The 6,990-nt window shown below is 43.0% G+C and overlaps 1 long non-coding RNA gene across 1 annotated transcript; it reads left to right on the forward strand.

Annotated features, from left to right (window-relative positions):
• LOC138915153 (uncharacterized) lies at positions 1–3,342 on the forward strand. The gene is made up of 2 exons (XR_011420715.1): positions 1–522; positions 619–3,342. It is a non-coding gene; the product is annotated as an uncharacterized lncRNA (long non-coding RNA).
• Positions 3,343–6,990: the final 3,648 nt, after the last annotated feature.

Below are 6,990 nucleotides of genomic sequence, written 5' to 3' on the forward strand. Positions count from 1 at the left end.
ACCTTCTGCTACATGCACGCAAACAACTGTGGACTTTATCATTGTCAGTGCCCAGCATCCACTCCTTTTTCTTCTGGTAACAGTATCTCTAATTTCCTTTGGGAACCACGCCTTCCAAACTCTCAATTTCAGTTTGAAGGACCTGACATATTCCTCCAGCTCCAGGCATAGGCAAGTGACCACTGCCTAGCTCATCATTGTCCCATGGATGCCCAGCCACAGGGATTGGCTCAAGGAGGAGCATGCGACCTTACCAGCCCAATGAGAACCAACTCCTGGACTTCTCCTGGAATATTGAACAAGAGTTCTTTATTCCTCCTGAGTTTACTAAACTGGTGGGATGTAAGCCTGAAACTTCTGGAGACCACATGGAGAGGTCCTACCTGAGAAGGAAGCCTACACAAAAGAAAACAGCCAAGGCATGAAGAAATGAATGACAGCATCTTTGGGAACATCATTTGAGAATGCCCCTGGATCTAGCTATATCTGAAGCAAGTCAACCTTCTTGAATTCCTTGGTTATGTAAGCTAATATATTTATTATTATTATTAATTATCACTAGCAGTAGTAAGTATTTTGCTTAAACTAATTTGATTCTGTTTTTACCATTTGCAACAGAAATAATACTGATGAATATGGAAACTTCCAGAGCATCCCCTTAGGAGCTGCCAGATCAGAATTCTCTGGATCATTGCTATGGAGTAATCAGTGGTGCCCCACTCTCCCCACTCCAGGCACTTGGTAGGACTACTCTGCCCATTCCTTCTTATGTTCGAAATAACTGCGAATTGCTTTGGCCAATGAAATGTTGACAAGAAGAGACCTGTATCATTTCCAGGTAGAAGTTTTAAAAGCCTGTGTGTGGTTTGCCACCTTCTTTCTCCCCTGCCTCAGTGAACTTGGAAGTCGGGGTCTAGATGGATCCCCTATTAGCTTGGTCCTTGAGTGACCACTATGAACAGAGACCCTTGCCGACCCACAATGGATGTGTAACATGAGTGAGAAATATGCTTTCTTTGTGTTAAGCCACTGAGATATAGCTGTTGATTATTACAGACAGAACCTAACCTAGCCTGTCTGAAACAATCCCCCTGAGAAAAAAATGAAGGATGTTTTTCATCAACCCGGCTATATCTGCTGAGCCAACAGCTAGCCGCAGGAAGGGCACATCCTAAAGCAGTCAGCTCCTTTCCACATATCATCTGTGTCCCTCAGGCCTCTGACATCTGACAAGCAATTCCTTAGCAAATTGACTCTATCGGTTTTTCCTAAGGTTTGTTACCCTCCACAGGGAGGATGATTTTGTTTGGCAGATGGTTAAAGTCAGTCCTGGTTGGTATCCGGCCAGCTCATCCTGCCTACAGCTTTAGGAATGTGTCCAATTAAGGCAAAAGAGGAGGGGCAGCGGGTCCGATCCTTCTGCCCTGCCTGTGCCACTTGGGGCCACCATGACAATGATGTCATCAAGGAGGGCTGGGGCTTTTGGCATTCCAAATACCTCCAGCATCTGGTTTGGGGGTGGCCATGTAATATGTCCCAGGAGAGGGCAAAGGCAGGATGGCAGAGTAAGGAAGAGCCTGGGCTCTGTGGTCAGAAGGGCTCGATTTAAATCCAGGCTCCACCTCTTCCTGGCTATGGGACTTTGGGCAAGGTCCACTTCTCTGAGCCTCAGTTTCCTCAACTGAGAAATGCAGGTTCAATAGTGCTCACCTGATTGGGCTGTTGTCAGACTGTGGACATAAAATGTGTAGCCCAGGGCCCAGCCCTTGGGAAGAGCTCAGTAAGTGGTGATCATGGCGGTGCCAAAGCTGATGACCTGGATTCCAGTCTGGACAAGTCCCTTCTTGTCTTCTGTGGACATTTGCTGGGTCAATGATTCATTAGAGTTCTTGAAGCTCTAACACCTTTCATATCTTCCCTGTGATTTCGCAATTGAATAAATGTACATTTTCTAAGTAAGGGTCACTGAGGGCAATTTTTAAAAAATCAGATTCTTAAAAATCTTTAAAATCTTCTTAATATCCATATAATTCATATTTTCTCTGTAGAACAAATAGGAGAGTATAGCTCTGCTACCAACTGCCTGTTTGGCCTTAGCCAGGCTCCTGCCTCTCTGGGCTCAGTTTCCTCATCTGCGTAATGAAGAGATTGGACTAGATGCTGTTTTGGTCCCTGTTTGCTTTGTCTGGTGATGATCTGCTTATAATAATGCAGAGAGGGGGCCAGCCCTGTGGCCGCGTGGTTAAGTCCGTGTACTCCACTTCGGCGGCCCAGGGTTTCACCAGTTCGGATCCTGGGTGCGGACATGGCACCGCTCATCAGGCCATGCTGAGGCGGCGTCCCACATAGCACAACCAGAGGCATTCACAACTAGAATATACGACTATGTACTGGAGGGCTTTGGGGAGAAGAAGAAGGAACAAAAATTAAAAAAAGGAAGACTGGCAACAGTTGTTAGCTCAGGTGCCAATCTCAAAAAAATAAAAATAAAATAAAATAATGCACAGGGGCCTTTGCTTCCTCTCCCCGAACCCCATCTACTCGTATCTTCAACTCTACATCTTAGGTTCAGATACTTACCTCTATGTTTTTAATCATATGCAATCTCTTGATATACCAGTTTTTTTTAACTTTTTATTTTGAAGTAATTTTAAATTAATGAAAAGCTACAAGATAGTATAGAGAGTTCCTGAATACCCTACTCAGCTTCCTTTAATGTTAACTTCTTAAACGATCACGGTCCATTTGTCAAAACTAAGAGATTAACGTTGGTGCATTACTGCAGTCAGGCATCACTTAACAAGGCTACATACTGAGAAATGCGTCGTTAGGCGATGTCGTCATTGTGCGAACATCATACAGTGCACTTACACAAACCTAGATGGTATAGCCTACTACACACCTGGGCTATATGGTACTAATCTTATGGGACCACCATCATATATGCGGTCTGTTGTTGACTGAAATGTTGACGGGCGCATGACTGTGTTAACTGAATTACAGACTTTATTTGGAGTTCACTGGTTTTTCCACTACTGTTCCAGAATCCAGTCTGGGACCCCACATTGTACGAGTCATTGTGTCGCCACAGTTTCCTCTAGTCCGTGGTAGTTTCTAAGTCTTTCCTTTGATTTATCAATTTTAAGCACTTTCTCCGGACTAGTATGAGATAAGAATGTTTTTGATCAATTACACACTCCATTTTCCCTTTCCTCATCTTCCCCATATATTTTTCTTACTTTTTGCTGTAATCCATATGCATCACTTTTGTTATTTTTATGTAAATATTGTTACCTGTTGAATTGATTAGTGTACCATAATTACACTTCCTCTCATACATAATTTTTTGTTTGTCTTGGAGTTATTTTATTATTTGTTTTATTTTCTTTGAAATTGACTAAATCTCACATTCTCCAATAGTTCAGTAAAAGGAGTTATTTTATTATTTGTTTTATTTTCTTTGAAATTGACTAAATCTCACATTCTCCAATAATTCAGTAAAAGGCTTTCAATTCAATTTTATACATGGTGGATCATGTCAAATAATTTATCAATTTAATTTTTTTCTTGGAATTCCCCGTTCTGCCAGATCCACTCCAGTCTGCACAGGGGCTGCACAGCTATTATCCTTCAACTCCTCTTTGTCATCATTTTGGGGATTTTTTTCTTATCTCTTCTTTGTCATAGTCCCTGTTTTCTGTATTCACAGATATTTTATTTCTTTGTTTATGTTCTCCTTTTGTTGGAGCATATCCTCTAGTAATTTTCAGAGAAAGAATTTTGGGGAAGTAATATTTGAGACTTTGTATGATTTAAATTGCCCTTTTTCTATCCTTACACTTAATTTATCAGTATCTACTTCCAGGCATTTTTATCATTGATGCAGAGAAGTTCGGGGTCATTCTAGTTCTTGATCCTATTTTTGTCTCTCTGGAAGATTTTAGAATCCTCTCTGTCCCTGGGTTCTGAAATGTCAGGTCCAGTTTATGTAATCCCTGGAGCTAGAGTTTGGAAACTGACCCAGCAGGTTCCATTAGTATGTTCCCTTAATTTCAGGATGGGCACATGACCCAATCATCTAATGAGACTCAATTCTCAGACTTTGGTTGAACTGATGGGGACAGAATCTCTCTCTCCCTGATTTGTACCTGGAAGGGACAAGCCCAGAGCTACTTAGGATCTCTATGAAAAGAAGGTCTTCCTAAGACAGAAGCTCTTTTAGTTAGCTATTTCTGTGTAACATATTACCCAAAACTTAGTGGCTTAAAACAACAAATATCTATCATCTAGGGGGAGTTTAGCTGAGTGCTGCTTCTTAAGATTTCTCAAAAGGCTGCCATCAGCGTGTTGTTTGGGGTTGCGGTCTCATCTGATGGCTCAGCGGGAGGAGCTGCTTCCACGTTCACTTACGTGGTTGTTAGCAGGATTGTTTCTGGTTGGACTGTGGGCTGCAGTCCCTCACTGGCTGTTGGCCAAGGCCTCCTTAAGTTCCTTGCCGTGTGGGCTTTTCTTTAGAGCAGCACACAACATGGCAACTGGCTTCCATCAGAACGAGCAAGTGAGAGAACAAGCAAAACAGAAGCCAGACTCTTTTTGTCACTTACTCTGAGAAATGACCTCCCATCACTTTGCCATATTCTGGTCATTAGAAGTAAGTCACAAGGTCACGCTTACCTTCAAGGGTGTCGGGGGGGGGGGGAATTACAAAAGAGTATGAATACGAGGAGGTGGGAGACATTGGGAGCCGTTTTAGAGGCTGCCTATCACAGAAGCCAACGCTGAGGAAACAGAGCTGAGAGATAGGACATGATCAAGTCCCAGTGACTTCATTTCAGCCCATGAATCTAGCTGGACCTAAACTTGCACCACCCCTGAGTGTTTCAATTAGGCCAGCCTCTGAATTCCTTTATGTGTTTGCATTAGTCTGCTAGAGCCGCCATAACAAAATACCGCAGACTGGGTGGCTTAAACAGCAGGAATTTGTTTTCTCAATTCTGGAGGCTACCAGTCCAAACTCAAGGTGCCAGCAGGGTTGGTTTTTGGTAAGTCCTCTCCTCTAGGTAGATGGCTGCCTTCTATGTCCTCACATGGCATCTTCTCTGTGCTTTCAGAGACAGAGATCGATCTCTGGTGTCTCTTTCTCTTATGTAAGGGCACCAGTCCTGTTGGATTAGGGCCCCACTCTTATTCCCCTCATTTAACTTTAATTACTTCCCTAAAGACCTTCTCTCTCAATAAAGTCACATTGGGTGTTAGGGCTTCAATATATGAATTGGGAGAGGCGGGACATAAAATTCTGAAAGTGCTAAAGTGGCTGCCCAAACACTAGAGAGAGCAATTCATCCTCATTTGCCCAGGACTTTCCTAGTGTTAGCACTGAAAGCTCTGTCCTGGGAAACACCTCCATCCCAGGCAAAGCGGGACAATAGTCACCCTACATAGCAGTCCTTTGATGACCAAAATTAAACCAACGAAACACCAAAGCAACTTGCTCAGGATTCTATGGAATGGTACTACAGAAAACATATGGACTCTGGAGTTAAATTGTAGGTTTAAATCCTGGCTCTACCACTTACTGGCTGTATGGCTCTCGGCAACTCACCTCACATGTTTTCTCACCATTATAAAATAGGCGTTGGAATAGCTACCTTGAAAAGTTCCCACATGGATGGAGAGAATGTATCTAAAAACATGGTTGTCTCAACAAATGATAGTTGTTATCATTATAAGCAATTTGGGGAACTCGGCCAACTGTGATTTTTTTTTCAGACAAGACACAAAGGATTTCCCAGATCCCAGATCCCAGCTTGATATTTAGATACTGCAGCTATGTGCCAGGGTCTGTGGAGGTCTGTCTGATTTCCCTGGGACGAGCTGCTAAGAAAATTAATGCTTAGGTTTTCATAGAGTCCTTCAACACGTTTGATAACTTGAAGAGCCAATCAAAACCATTTCTAAAATGGCATTTAAAGACCCCTTGGTTTAAATGTGACCTCCCTACACTGTCTTGGCACTTTCTTTTAAACATTTAGACCAGTGACAGATGAAACTGTTGCTGAAGGTGAGATGTGGACCCTGGGCTGAGGAGTTGACCTTGGTCAGTACTTCGAGGGGGCACTTGCTCATTCCCTGAGAGATTATTTGGTTTCTAGCAAACAACCACCCCCTTCAGTCACTATATTATTCAGAACTCTTCTGATTGCAAATTACAGAGCCATGTCCCAAATGAGCTTTGGCAAAAAGAGGCTTTATTGGCTCAAAGAATGGCCAATAAGCCTTGGAAAGGAACATCAGAATCAGGGATCTGTAATCTACCATAACTCTCTGGGTATCTTGTCTCTGTCCACCTATCTCACCGTTGCTCATAGACTAGCTTTTCCACAAGGCTGGAAATATGGCAGCCCATAGCTATTGACTCCCACATCCTCCCACCTTCCACAACTAGAAGACTGCCAACGATTCTCACTGGTCCCAAGTTTAAAATCCCAGGAAATGGGCTCTCATTGGCTTACCTAGGGTCAGGTGGCCATCCTTAGACCAATCACTAATGACCAGTGGTATAGGGCAGTTAGAAAATATGGTGGCTCTGAGAACCATCTGGTTGGGGTAGGGAAAGAAGCAATTCCCAGCAGAGGTGCTAGGAAAACACAAGGTATCATTACACAAGGTCCTAAACTTGGAAACTGCACAAGAATTTTACAGTTAAAAAACCCCAACATAAATCCACAAGAGCACCACAGCTTTCAAAATCGTGTCTGGAAAAGTATACTGGAGTCCAATTAAGTGACTTGATAAATTATTCCCAATAGTGATGACTGTCGTCTTCACTACAGGTGAATTAGCTACATATGGCCCTCATTCGGAAGGCTCATCCCTCCTTACAAAAGAGGACATACGCAGAGCTCTATAAATAAGACTGTTCAATGTCCTTAGGACTGCACCTGTTCCCAGACTTCAGTGTGCATTAGAATCAAGTGGGAGTTGGTGAAG

Source organism: Equus caballus, chromosome 8, assembly GCF_041296265.1.
Source record: "Equus caballus isolate H_3958 breed thoroughbred chromosome 8, TB-T2T, whole genome shotgun sequence".
Taxonomy (NCBI): Eukaryota; Metazoa; Chordata; class Mammalia; order Perissodactyla; family Equidae; genus Equus; species Equus caballus.